Source organism: Takifugu flavidus, unplaced genomic scaffold (genome assembly GCF_003711565.1).
Source record: "Takifugu flavidus isolate HTHZ2018 unplaced genomic scaffold, ASM371156v2 ctg535, whole genome shotgun sequence".
NCBI classification, from domain to species: domain Eukaryota; kingdom Metazoa; phylum Chordata; class Actinopteri; order Tetraodontiformes; family Tetraodontidae; genus Takifugu; species Takifugu flavidus.
Genome location: NW_026622149.1, coordinates 1 through 14641, shown reverse-complemented (window position 1 = coordinate 14641; position 14641 = coordinate 1). Strand labels below are relative to the sequence as shown.

The 14641-nt window shown below is 44.4% G+C and overlaps 1 long non-coding RNA gene and 1 pseudogene across 1 annotated transcript; both read left to right on the top strand.

Annotated features, from left to right (window-relative positions):
* The first annotated feature begins 687 nt into the window (after window positions 1-687).
* Window positions 688-12289, top strand: LOC130520800 (ornithine decarboxylase-like; annotated as a pseudogene).
* LOC130520801 (uncharacterized) lies at window positions 3988-10418 on the top strand. The gene is made up of 3 exons (XR_008949056.1): window positions 3988-4277; window positions 4353-9428; window positions 10187-10418. It is a non-coding gene; the product is annotated as an uncharacterized LOC130520801 (long non-coding RNA).
* Window positions 12290-14641: the final 2352 nt, after the last annotated feature.

Genomic DNA, 14641 nt, shown 5'->3' with positions numbered 1-14641 from the left:
CTACGGTCCATTCGGACCAAAACCTCCGCTACACGAACAGCTTCTTCCCCTCTGCCATCAGGCTGCTGAACACCAAGTGACTTATCACTTAAGCACCATGTACAGCAGCCAGTCGGACTCACGAACATCACATTTCTCCTGCATTGACCTGCACTATTTCTTACTATTTATATATATACTGTACATATGTCTTATTTTATTTATCTTATTCTAATGTTGTCTTTTTTATTTTGAATGTCGCAGCGTCACACCAGGACAAATTCCTAGCTTGTGTAATACTGTGTATTACATGAACAATGGCAATAAACCTGATTCTAATTCTAATTCTAATTCTAAAATGCAGCATCAGTTGGGTGAGTATGGAACAGAGGCCAGTACCCCCTGCAGGTGCAATGCCTGAATAAATGTTAATCTCTCCTGTTTGTCATTTTCCATTTTCACAACAATGAATAAAGGAAATTTGAATGTACTGGGCACATTTTTGAATTCTGAATTACCAGTTAATCAACAGCTGCCCCTTGATTAATCTTTTTCAAGATGTAAAAAGAATGGAATAGCTTCCTTTTTCTATCTTAGAGCGCAGCTGTGAACACAATTTTTTTTTAATGTAAACTGTGCTTTTACTCTACTTATTTGTGTTTGTGTTTTTCTTCTTTTGCAGCACAATTAATGTCAAAGAGACCAACCATGAATGACATTTGGCCGGATAAGTGGGGGTGTTACATTTTAGACAATGAAAGTACTGCCACACGATTCATAGACAAGAAAATTAAAGAGCTTGACGCAATGGTGAGTGAATCTCTAGATTTAAGTTTAATATTAAAATGCAGTTTTCAAATGTGGGCTTTGCTTTACCAATTTAGGACAGTGAAGAACCTTTCCAGGTGCTGAATTTAGACACTCCAGATGCACCTGAAGTGGCTCTCCTACTTGCCTCGAGTCAAGCCTTTCTATGCTGTCAAGTGCAACAGCACAGAAACAGTCCTGAGGACGCTGAACGCTCTGGGAACTGGCTTTGACTGTGCAAGCAAGGTTCCCGAAAATATTTTCCACAATTAAATTCTCTCTCCATTTGTCAATGTTTCTTTTCAGTTTGCTGACCTGAAATATGTTTTCTTAACAGGGTGAGATCAGTCAGGTTCTGTCCCTTGGAGTAAAACCTGAAAACATCATCTATGCACATACAACAAAACCGCAGTCACACATTAAATATGCCTGTGCTCAGGGAGTTAATTTAATGACTTTTGACGATGAAGAGGAATTACGAAAAGTTTCCCGTTGTCACCCCAAGGCCAAGTAAGTGAAATAAATTGTCCAAAAACATTGTATGACAACCCTTTTTATTTACATGCATTCAGATGATCTATTCACCTTTATTTCCTGCAAGAATGGTTATTCTTTCATGATACTAAGCTACATGTTTTTTATGGCCAAGTCTAAGCAAAAGGTTTAATATGTCACAATTGATAAATTGAATAAACACAGGAAATGGAGTTTTGAATATATCATTCCAGACTAGTACTCCGGATTGCAGTGGATGACTCGTCATCCTTCTACAGACTTAGCTCAAAGTTTGGAGCAGGACTCAGCACAACTGGTAGGCTGCTGGAATGTGCTGCAGAGAGTGGGCGTAGAAGTTGTTGGCGTGAGTTTTCATATTGGCTCTCAATGCAGTCAAAGTTTGGCTTTCAGACAAGCCATTGCTGATGCCCGAAGCGTTTTTGACACAGCGGTAAGTGATGTCAAGTTTTAAGTCATAATTTCTCACATAATGAGTTCCATTATGTATGAAATACAAGTGAAAGTGGGTAATTTGGTCTGGAGGCAGTATAAGGTATATTTGAATTTAATGTTAATCTATGTAAGAGGACATAGTCGAAACGAATTAAACCTTAAAACTAAACTAGGTCAAAGTAGGACTACTATAGGAGACCCATAGTTACGTGCATATCTTACATTCTGCATTGCACTTAACCTGTGGCAAATCCCAAGTCTTGAGCTGCTAGTGAGTTCAGGAGAAGGCTTAAACTCGGTGGATCCTGCTATGAGAAGCAGTTTTGTCTGAGATGATATGTTTTGACCCTATTTTTTAAAGTAGTGGTATTTTGTTGAGGCAAAAATGGGTTGTAGTGGCTCCTATTGTCCGCAAGGAATATATGATGTCGATTGGCTCACTGATCTATTCATCTGTTCTTCTCATGATAGAAATACATCATCTGAATGTTTGTCCAGCACTTTTTGACTGCAACTTCATGATTAAACATTAAACTGTGGACAGTTACATTAAACTTGGTTCACCTTTAACATGAAGCATTTGTCTTTTGCTAGTTCTTGTGAAATGTATTCACCATTCCACTGCATGTACAGTAAACTTTTACTATAAAGTAATATTTCCAGAAAGTCAGGCTAACTGCGCAGACTTTGTAATGTAAAAGGGTGAAAGGGTCAAACTGCCTTTATTTGTGTTCCTTGACATCGACATCGGTCGGTATGTTTTTGTCTGTCTCTCGACAGGCTTGATCTGAAATTTACGTGTCATTTGTGTCACTGTAAGGGCCTCATTAACCTAATGTTAGGCTTTTAGGGACACTGTCCTGCATTCATAAGAATTTGCACTCATTGTATAGACTTTTATAGATTCAGACTCACATATATGCAATCCTCTTCTCTCCTGTTTACTTCTCTTTACTCACATTTTAATGCTTATTCATGGACTTGAAATACAAACATTAAGATTAGGAATTTATTAATTTAATGGAAACAGATTTGCAAGTCACCGTACATCATACATTCCTTATCGACAACAGAAGCCAATCAATCTCAATTTTGGTCTCAAAAAATAACCACTATACCATAATAGTACAGTTTAAGGTTTCTTCCCAATCTAGATGGACTTCAAATATCTGAGGAAACTGTTTAACCCACGGTTTAACCCACACAGCTTTATCTGCACATTACTTCGTGCACATACAGTAATGATCAATACTTTAGTCAAAGGTAACAATTCTTTCAAGTCCTTTCATCCAAGAAGCGTTTTTCTAAAAACTAATGAGGACAATTAAAGAGTAAAGCTAATGCCATGTATTGTGTTCAAGGAAAAATATTGCTTGAATTGGTTTATATTTATTTAACATCACTTTTTAAGATGTGTTATTCTTCAAATTGGAACAAGTCCATTGGAGTTTCACTGAAAGCTGTTGTAAGATGATGACATTTCCTTCAGAAACTGTTGGGCTTCCAGTTCAGTCTGTTGGACATTGGTGGAGGTTTCTCAGGGAAAGACTTTCCAGTGACTCTTCAAGAGGTACAGAAAGATCCTGTTGATGTAGCTGGACATGATCTTGGTCCTCGTGTCCAGGACATTTGATGAAATACTGAAATATTTGGTGTTTTACCTTTCTAGTTTTCAGAAGTCATCAATGGAGCACTTGATGAATATTTCCCATTTGAAAGTGGAGTGCAGGTTATTGCAGAACCAGGTCGGTACTATGCGGAAACAACCTTCACACTTGCAGCCAACGTCATTGCTAAAAGGGTCATCATGGAAGATATGAGAAAAGAGGGAGGTATGTTTTTAGTTGGCCTTTAAGCCAAACCAAACACGCTGCACATCATTATAATTGACTATACGAATCTTCTTTTTTCTTTGCATTAGAATACAGTATATTTGTGCAGTTTAAGTTGGTCTTGTTGAATTGGCTTGCATTAAAGCCTTTATCAGTCACAAAACTATTCCCACTGTTCAAAAACATACAGTTATTGCCGCCGCATTAAAAAAGAGCCCCAATCAAGCGCTTAGACTTCAACAGCTCAGTGGGTTTTACTCTGGATATTTTCTCATCCCAAATAAAGGTGACAGTCTGCTTCCAATCTTGGACTTAGGGTGGATGAATGTGTTTTTGAAGGTTCTGCTGTTCAAGGTGTTAAATACCCAGCAGGTTCGGACTACTATGGGTTAGCAGGCACGATGATCCTGTGTCTAAGTGTGGCAGGGCGTGGCCTGCCCTCCGAACAGGTGCCATATGGAGGTAGTGCCTTAATTGGTGGGTGGGGAGAAAAGGTTTATATAAGGCACTGCCTCCAGCTGGCGTTAGTTGTTTTCCCTCTTCAACGGTACGGCGGGGTTGCGGCTCATCTGGGCGGTTCGACCAACAGAAACTGTTTCACAGAGCGAGCATGCTGTTTGGCAGCGCCAAGAAAGTTGGTGCTTCCTCCCGCCATCCTTCCGCCTAGAACGCTTTGCCGTAAGGGCACGCGCGCTAGTTTGCACTGGGCAGGTAAGACGCAGCAATGCGCGTCACTGACTTCCCCCACTCAGTTGATAAATGTTAATGGGGCTGTTCTTGCTGCAGTTGGCTGCCGGCTGGCGTCAGTGGGTCGCGTTGCCCCAGCGGGAACCCCTCACGGAGTGGTGGCGCCACCAAACAGTCGGCACGGACTACCTCGTTGACTGGACCCACTGCTGCTTTGGCTCGGTCCTTTGGTTCGGGATTCTCTCTCTCTCTCTGTGAGGAGCGTGGTGTGAGCTGGGAGCGTTCTCGTTTGAGAATTTTTCAACCTTTTTGGCTGTTTAAGCTGTGTTGTTGTTAGTTTTTGTCAGTATAGTTTTAATTAATTGTTGGTGGTGTCTTGTGTTGTTTTTTTTAGTTTAGTTTATCGGTGTTTTGGCGTGTAACCAGCCAGCGTTTGTCTGGCTGGATGGCGTCTGACGCCATGGTGCTTGGTGGTGGTAGCGGGGATCCCTCCCGGTTAACACGGAGACATGGCGTTAAGGTGGGGGCCAGGTCTCTACACCGTGGAGGAGGTGGCCCCGGCTGTCGGAGAGGTTATCGGACATGGGTCCGTGAAATCGGCCGCCCGGATGAACGGGGCCGTGGTGGTGTTCGTGGAGAAGGTGGAGCAGGTGAACCGGCTGGTGGAGGCCGGCATCAGTGTCGGCGGGAGGTTTGAGGTGGTGCTGCCTCTGAGCCAGCTGGCCACTAAGGTTACCCTGTCCAACGTGCCCCCGTTCATTACGGACGAGTTTCTGTGTCGGGAGTTGTCCAGACATGGCAAGATTGTTTCTCCTATGAGGAAAGTCATGTCTGGATGTAAATCTCCCCTACTGAAACACGTAGTCTCTCATCGCCGGCAGGTTTGAGGATCTGAATGTGTGTTTTAAAGTCCGGGTGGACGATTTCGATTATATTCTGTTCGCTTCGTCGGCACATACGAAGTGTTTTGGGTGTAACGAAGCAGGACACTTGATTAAAATGTGTCCAAACGCAGCCAAATCGGCTGCGTCGGGCTCGGGGGAGCGGCCCGGAGCCGCTGCTGCGGAGCCCCGCACGGCGGAGCCCGGAGCTGCTGGTGAGCGATCGGTCGCCGGAGCCGAGGGTCCGGGGGATGATGGGGCGACGACCCCGGTGGGTAGTGACGGAAACACAGGTGAGGGTGAACAGGTGGGTGAGAAAGGTGAAGAGAGGGTGCAGGACGGTGAGACTAGTGTGTGTGTGTGTGTGTGTACAGGAGGGAAAGACAGGAGGAGTGTGTGAGGAGGTAGGTGACACAGGTGGAACGTCTGTACAGGGGGACGAGGCGGATGAAATGGGTGTACAGGAAGGTGAGACAGGAGGAGTGTGTAGAGGTAGGGGAACACAGGTGGAGCGAGTGTGCAGGGGGGGTGAACAGATAGGTTAGACGGGTGGAGTGAGTGAACAGGGGGAAGCTGGGCTTCAGGTAGGTGAGGTGGGTGAGGAAGAGGAGCTGGGCTGTAATGGAGCAGCTGAAGCTGTGGAGTTGATGGAGCAGGAAGCCGGTTGGTCTCCAGCTCCATCGAGGCTCCGCAGCAGTAACAGGCCTGGTCCTGTCAAAGCTAAAAAGCAGACAGACAGGCAAGAGGAAAAATAGAAGGGCCGGACGACAGCGAGGGCTGTGCGTCTGATGATGGTGACCTCCATCAGAAGAACCTGGGCAGTCAGGAGGACAAGTCCTATTCTGCCAAAATGATTAAAACATTTTTACAAGACACAAAAAACATGAAGGGGGTAAACATTGAAGACTACTTTCCGGACAAACAGCAGTTTTATCTTTCTGCCAGACGCCACACAAAAAATAAGGCTGAGGCAGATTTTATTGATCAGGAGGTTTTTAGACTGAAAAAACTGATTCTTAAAGTTAGGAGGGAATTAATGTGAATATGTTGGGAAATGCACCTTAGTTTTTTATTAGCTTCATCACTGTTTTATCGCTGTCTTTATCTCCCACTTTTTAATGAGTAGTTTTAAGATTGGGAGCTTAAATATAAACAGAGGCAGAGAAGAAGAGTCTGTGTATGAAACAATGATTTTAAAGATTAGTGTCATGTTTTTACAAGAAACTCTGTGACGTTTTAAATGAGGCTGATTTGTGCAGAAGATGGGAGGGGAGGGTGTTTTTAAGCCACGACACAGCCTTCAGTGCTGGGGTGGGGATCCTCTTCAAGAGTTTTAGCCCAACATCTTTTACTGTTGAACATGTTGTTCAGGGGAGGTGTCTTTTAATCACGGCCCAGTTTGACCAGTAGTGCTGCTTTTATTAATGTGTATGCTCCCAACAGTGGTGCAGAGAGGAAGACCTTTTTAGAGACACTCAACAAACTCCGGGGGTGTGGTTCTGTCGATTATTTATTCTTGGGTGGTGATTTTAATTGCACTGAAGATGAATTTTTAGACCGGAACAACGCGGAGCCGCATCCGTCCTCGCAGCAGGTCCTGAGGCAGCTGGTCTACTCCCATGGTCTGGTGGACGTGTGGAGAAGGTCTCACATAGGCTGCAGACAGTTTACGTGGTCCCACGTTAGAGAAGATAGGGTGTCTTTAGCTCGTTTAGATCGCTTTTACTGTTAAACATAATTTTAATGTGTTTATATCATCAATAATATTGTGCCTGTGGGTTTTACTGATCATGCTTTGGTTTTATGTGCTGTTTTTATTAACATTTTACCAAGAAGCGCCTACTGGCTATTTAATTCAGTTTTAGCATCTGATGTGGGTTTTAAAGATGCTCTTAGCTATTTTTGGGCTGGTTTTAGGCAGAGAAAGGGCGGTTTTAGCTGCCTAAAACAGTGGTGGGACTACGGAAAGGCACAAATCAGAATGTTGTGTCAGCAGCATACTCTCAATGTTACTCGTCACGTCACCGGATCCATCAGAGATCTGGAAACTGAGATTGTGGAGCTCGAACGTTTGAATGAGTCCACAGGAAACGGAGGATCTATTGGAATCCTCAAGACCAAAAAGATGGCTTTAGCCAACCTGCTAGGTGCCAGAGCACAGGGCGCCCTGGTCCAGTCCAGAATCCAGAACATATCGGAGATGGATGCACCCTCCAGTTTCTTCTTTGGCCTTGAGAGGAAGTCTGGGCAGAGGAAGCTGATCCACTCCTTGCTGTCGGACACAGGGCAGGAGCTGACCGACCCGGGGCAGATCAGGAGGAGAGCGGTGGGGTTTTATGCTTCGATTTTAAAGACGACAAAGACTGTTTTAATGCTTTTAGTGCTTTTAGTCAAGGACTGCCCAGGGTCTCCAGGGAGACCAACCACCGAATGGAGCGCCCGTTGACGGCACAAGAACTGCATGTGGCCCTGCAGTCAATCCAGGACCGAAAGGCCCCGGGCATCGACGGTCTCTCGGAGTTTTACATGGCTTTCTGGGACATCCTCGCTCAAGACGTCCTAGAAGTCTTTAACGAGAGTCTCGCCACCGGTTCCCTACCACTGTCCTTCAGGAGAGCCGTCATCACCCTCCTGCCGAAGAAAGGGAACCTGCAGGACATAAGGAACTGGCGCCCTGTGTCCCTCCTCTGCACGGACTATAAGATACTCTCCAAGGCCTTGGCCATCTGGCTGAGGGACGCAATGGAGCAGGTCATCCATCAGGACCAGACGTACTGTGTACCTGGCAGGTCAATGGTAGACAATGTCTGCCTCATTAGGGATGTTTTGGAGGTCTCCAGTTCATTGGGATGAGTGCTGGTCTACTTTCTTTAGATCAAGAAAAGGCTTTTGACCGTGTTGAACACAACTTCCTGTGGAGAACCATGGAGAGGTTTGGGTTCAGTGCTGGTCTGATAGCCAGGATCCAGGTACTGTACAGTAACATTGAGTGTCCTGAAGGTCAATGGCAGCTTGTGTGCTCCTTTTAGAGTGTGTAGAGGTGTCTGGCAGGCTGTTTCTCTGTGGGATGCTCTACGCGCTCTCCCTGGAACCCCTCCTCAACAAACTACGCTCTTGTCTTCAAGGTCTGTTTTTACCGGGTTTTAACAGTAATGTGGTTTTATCTGCCTATGCTGATGTTGCCATTTTTATTAAAGACCAGGCAGACATTAATGCAGTTTTAAGTGTAACCGATAAGTTCTGTGAGGTTTCGTCTGCAAGGGTGAATTGGGGGAAGAGCGAAGCCCTGGTCATCAGTGAGGGGCTTCAGGGCCTCCCCGTTCTCCCTCAAGGTCTGGCCTGGAGGAGGGATGGCCTTAAATATCTCGGAGTGTACCTAAGGAAATGAACGCATGGTAGAAAAGAACTGGGAGAATGTTGTCAAAGGTTGAAGAAAGATTAAAGAAATGGAGGTGGGTGCACTCCGTCATTCAGAGGAAGAGTTTTAATTAACAACCTAATAGCCTCGCTGCTGTGGCAACGTTTGGCCTGTTTAGTGCCACCACCAAGGCTGCTGTCTCAGACCTAGGCGAAACTGGTTAACTTCTTCTGGGGCGGCTACCACTGGGTGCCACAGTCAGTCCTGTTTTTATCCAGAGACCAAGGGGTGCCAGGGCCTCATCCACCTGGCCAGTAGAACAGCCACCTTCAGGCTATGGTTTGTGCAGAGGTACCAGACGGGACCTCCTAACTTAGTGTGGAGGGATGTGGCCAGCTGCTTACTCAGACATGTGAGCAACTTGGGACTAGATGCTGCTCTGTTTTTAACTGATTTCCAAAGTTTAAATTTAAGGGGTCTGCCAGCTTTTTATCGGAGTGTTTTTAAATCCTGTGCTCTTTTTAAATGGAAGTCTTCTCCTGCGGTATGGCAGAGGGAGAGCTGAGCCGGACCCCACAGAGATCTTCCCTGACTTCCAGTTGAACCCTGGATGCGAGGAGCTCAGCGGGCCTCTCCTGAAGGCCCTCTGCAAGGACAAACTGGGCCTCTACAGAACTAACAATAGGACTTTATATGTGAACATTGTAAAGACAATTAATGGACAGGGGCTACTCAATAGAGCGGCCTCTGTGTGGACAGACTGAGGGAACACATTCCACAATGGAGGGTCCTATATAAACCCCCCATCAAAAAGAGGACCGGGGACCTCCAGTGGAGGAGTTGTGGCACTAAATGTCTACCTCTCTCGATTGGACCCCGCAGTGTCGGACCAGTGCCTGTTCTGCCCAGGGCGAGAGACGGTGTTTCACGCGTACAGTGAGTGTGAACGACTCACTGTACTTTTTAATGTTTTAAAAGGTGGTTTTAATAAAACATTCTGTCAGAGGTTTTATCTATGGAGCAGGGTACAGGAAAACTGCTCAAAACAAATGGCAGCTACTCAATTTTATTTGTGGAGAAGCCAAGATGGCAATCTATGTCTCCAGAAAAAACAAAATCGAGAAAAACGGAGATTGTGAGGCCACCTCAGTGTGGTGTAACACCCGGTGCAGGCTGAGGTTGGAGTTTGGTTTTTATAAAATGATGAATGACCTTAGCCGATTTTGTGAAATATGGTGTTACAATGATGTACTCTCCACTGTGAAAGAAGACAATTTGCAATTTGCACAACCCCTTATGGGATAGTTGTATCGCTGCTTTATAGTATTTATTTATTTATGATATTGTGGATTTCGTGTTCTGAACAGGGCGCTTGTGCCCCTGTGTAAACTTGTAAATAAAGTATTTTTGTAAAATCAAATCTCTCTCTTTCTCTCTCCTTCGCTTGGAGAAATGGCGCTGAGACGTGGTGGTGCCGCCGAGGCGACCACGGAGCTTTTGCCTAAATTTTAGACTCTTAACAGTGTGTAAATTGTATCAATTTATATTTACTTTTTTTAGGTTTTGTTGCTTTTCATTTCTTGGTTGACGTTGTGTTCTTTTAGACGACCTGGTCACCATTTATTTGCCTGTGTGCTCGTCGCGTCTGATTGTTTATCATTGCAAATTTAATTGTTCCTTTTCTTTGTGGACAGGTGCTGCGGGCCACGGCGGAGCCCCAACCCCTGGTGGAGGGCGTTTTCATCACCCCCCTCGTGTGTGGTTTTGCTTGCAGTAGCACGGGTGTTTTTAGTTTGTTTATCTCCCCTAATTGAGTTTTACCTGCCGGTGGAGCCCCAGCCCTGTCCACCCCTTTTGTTAATTTAGCTTTTGTATAGCTGCGTCATTTTTTTGAGTATTGGATTTAATAAAATTGTAGTGCATAACCCTCAATCCTGTCTCTGCCTCTGGAATAGAACCTTATCTGTGTGTGCCTGTTCTCCGGTTAATTCCTGGGGTGAAATTCCCCAGGTGGCGTTGTCGTCAACCGATACACCTCCCACCCCGCCACATAAGCAATGTCTGGCACACTGGGTAGTTGACACCATTTCTCAGGCCTATGCTGGCTTTAGTCTCCAAATTCCAGATGATCTGGCAACACACTCCATCAGTAGTGTTACCTCATGGGCTGCATTGAGAGGTTTCTGTGCAAATTCCTTTTGGGCTACATCATGCATGTCTGCACAATCTTACAGGGTCACTGTTGCACCACAAGCCCCCATGAGCTCAGGAGTACTCTCTGTGGCTGGCGGTGTTTAAGATAGTAGGCCCTTTGTCCCTTGCGACACTGATGGTGTGACTCATCTAAGGTGCAGATCGTGTTGATGGTCTGAACAAGGTTCAAATAGATCAGGAGTTATAATTGTGGATCTATGAGACCAAATGATCATCACCATATTTTGTTGCTCTGAACAGGCTGAGGTATTCAATGCAAGAGGAGGTGGCTTGGTCACATTGGTGCTTATGTACACAGAGGGCAAAGTCCTGTCACCAGGCACATGACTATGTTGCCATAGGTCTTGGGGATAGGCAGAAAGATGGCATCGTTCAAGGTGTAGACCATAGTGATGGTCATTATTTGATCTCAAAGACCTATAGTTATGTGCATAACTTACATTCATTGCACTTACCTGTGGCAAATTCCAAACATGCTTGGAATGTATACGTGGAAAACAATGTTTAAGATATTTATTGGTTTCACCCAAAAAAAGAAGTTCCTGAGAGACTGATGATGTACTACCTGAGTGACGGTGTGTTTGGCTCCCTACATTTTCTTCTAATAAATGGGCAAGTTTCACCCTACCTTCACAGAGTAAGACTAAATAATTTCTCTATGTAAAGAGTAACCACATTTGTTATCTTGTTTAATAATATTGCCTTTAATCATAACTAAATACATGCCAGTTGTGCCAAAATTGATTTAATTATTTCATTTAGGATTACACTTTTACCTCTTGAAAAAAGTCAGTTGTGATAGTATTTTTGTGTTGGTGACTCTTAAAACCCATCTATCATTCCTTTCAAGTTCTTAAAACAACACGTAACAGCTAAATTATCACATGATTCCCTTTTTATGTCTTTGATGTGAGCAGGCTGTGGAGAGCAGTGAGAAGAGATACAGGTCAGTCATCTGGGGTCCGACCTGCGACTACATTGACAAAATCGTTGACAACTACTTGGTTCCTGAGCTACATGTTGGAGACTGGCTTCTTATTGACAACATAGGTGCTTACGGCATTTCCATGAGCACTGAATTCAATGGATTTGAAAGATCAAGTATTTACTCTGTTGTCACAAATGAGACTTGGCACACCGTCATCCTTTCCTCACAGTAACAGCTCATTGCTACAGTATCCTGAAAACATTTATATCAATATCTTAACACAGCTATGAAGGCTTTTAATTTACAGCAATTAATATATTGTACCTTTTAATTCTACATCTCTACATCTGGGAGAAGGTTTTCTTATCCTTATATAAATGCGTGATGGTTTTAGACTCTTGTAAACATCTTGTTTTTTTTTTTACTTAGACTGGTGGTAATCACTATGTGTGGGTTAATCCAACAGTTTTTCCAGATATGTTTGATGGCAAACATATATGATGTCTGTTGGATGACAGAGCTATTAATCTGTTCTTCACATGATAGAAATACATCATCTGAACGTTTGTCCGGCTCTTTTTGACTGTAACTTCATGATTCAACATTTAACTGTGAACAGACAGTTACATTAAACTTGTTTCACCTTTAACATAAAGCGTTTGTCTATTGCTAGTTCTGGTGAAATGTATTCACGTTTCCACTGTATATACAATAAACTTTGAATATAAAGTAACATTTCCGGAAACTCAGGCTAACTGCACAGACTTCCTTTGATTTCTTTGTAATGTAAAAGGGTTAAACTGCCTTTATTTGTGTCCCTTGACATCAACATTGGTTGGTATGTTTTTGTCTGTCTCTCGACAGGCTTGGTACTGCCACACGATTCATAGACAAGAAAATTAAAGCCCACTTAACAACACAACTTATGATGATAATATAACCAAGATGGGTGAGTGGGTGTAACACATATATACACTTTTTTGCATGTACCCACAAACCTGAATTCTTGTTCATAGTGAAGACTTCGTAGAAAATTAGAGTTGCATTCATACGAATTTGCACTCACTTTATAGACTTTTTTAGATACAGACTCACATATAAGCAAACCTAATGGGAACAATTTCTCAGACTAGTGTATATGATACGATATATATCTCAGGAAAATCAAACTCTGCATGATGGTCCTTTTAATGTGAGCCTGGTCCTGCTGAAAGTTTCTTCTCTCCTGTTTAAGATTAACATGTACTTTATTTATCCCCGTGGGGAAATTGAATTGTAGTAGCAACCTATACAAAAGTATAGAAACAGAATAAATAAATACAGATAAGATTAGAACCTTATAAGCATATATATATATAATATATACATAATATATATATACATATTATAAGCATATGTGCATAAATATAGAATAAAATAGAAATAAAAGTACAACATAAACATTACACAATTATTGTTATTGGCTGGGTTAGGATGACTTATACAGTTTGATGGCAGATGGCAGGAATGACTTCCTGTCCCGTTCCTTAGAGCAGCGAGGCTGCAGGAGTCTGTTGCTGAAGCTGCTTCTCAGTTTGTCCACTGTGTTATGGAGGGGGTGGGAGGGATTGTCCATGATTGTCCGCAGTTTCAACACCATCCTGTCCCTCACCACCTCGTCTAAGTTATCAAGTCTACAGCCAACAACAGACCCTGCCTTTTTGATGAGTTTGTTGAGTCTGTTGGCATCCTTAGCTTTAATGCCTGCACCCCAGCACACCACAGCAAAGAAGATGGTGCTAGCCATGACAGACTGGTAGAACATGTGGAGCATCCTGCTGCAAACACTGAAGGACCTGAGTCTCCTGAGGAAACAGAGTCTGCTCATGGCCTTGTAGACAGCATCGGTGTTTGTGGACCACTCCAGTTTATTGTCCAGCTGAACACCCAGGGACCTGTAAGATGAGACTATTTCCACATCCTTCCCACTAATGCAGACTGGGGAGGGAGGGGACTTGCTTTTTCTGAAATCCACCACCATCTCCTTCGTCTTGGTCACGTTGAGCTGCAGAAGGTTCTCCCTGCTCCACCTAACAAAACTCTCCACAAGGTCCCTGTATTCATCCTCTTGTCCATTCTCCACACACCCGACTATGACTGTGTCATCCGAGTACTTCTGGAGATGACATGTCTAAGAGTGGTACTGAAAGTCAGCTGTGTAGGTGGTGAACAGAAAGGGGAAGAGCACAGTTCCTTGAGGAGCTCCTGTGTTGCTCATCAGGGGGTCAGACACAGCTCCGCAGTCTCACAAACTGTGGTCGACCTGTCAGGTAGTCCTCGATCCAAGAAACAAGGGGAGCATCCATCTGCATGTTCTCCAACTTAGCCCTCAGCAGTCTTGGCTGGATGGTGTTGAAGGCAGAAGAGAAGTCGAAGAACATGACCCGCACTGTGATGTTTAGTCTGTCCAAGGAGGAGTAATCCCTCTGTAGCAAGTATATCACTGCATCATCAACCCCCACCTTGGGCTGATAGGCAAACTGCAGAGGGTCCTGAAAGGGGCTCACCAGAGGTCTGAGGTGTGACAGCACCAGCCGCTCCATGACCTTCATAATGTGGGAGGTCAGTGCTATTGGATGGGTCTTCTTTGGCACCGGGACCAGGCAGGATGTCTTCCAAAGCACAGGGATCCTCTGAAGATGAAGGCTCTGGTTAAACAGGTGCTGCAGTATTCCACACAGCTGCCTGGAGCAGTTCTTCAGCACTCGTGGGCTGATGCCGTCCGGTCCGGCAGCCTTTCTCTGGTTGAGCCTCTCCAGCTCTCTCCTCACCTGGCTAGACATGAAGGATAGTCCTGTCGGGGGGATGGGTGACATGCTGGAATCTATGTAGGGTGTTAGCAGGGGGGAGGGGGAAGAAGTTGGCAGAGGTGTTAGGGGCTCTGGGAGGTGTGAAGGGGACCCATTGTTATCCAGAGGAATATTGGGACCGCTGGGGGAGGGGGAGCTAGAATCAAACCTGTTGAAAA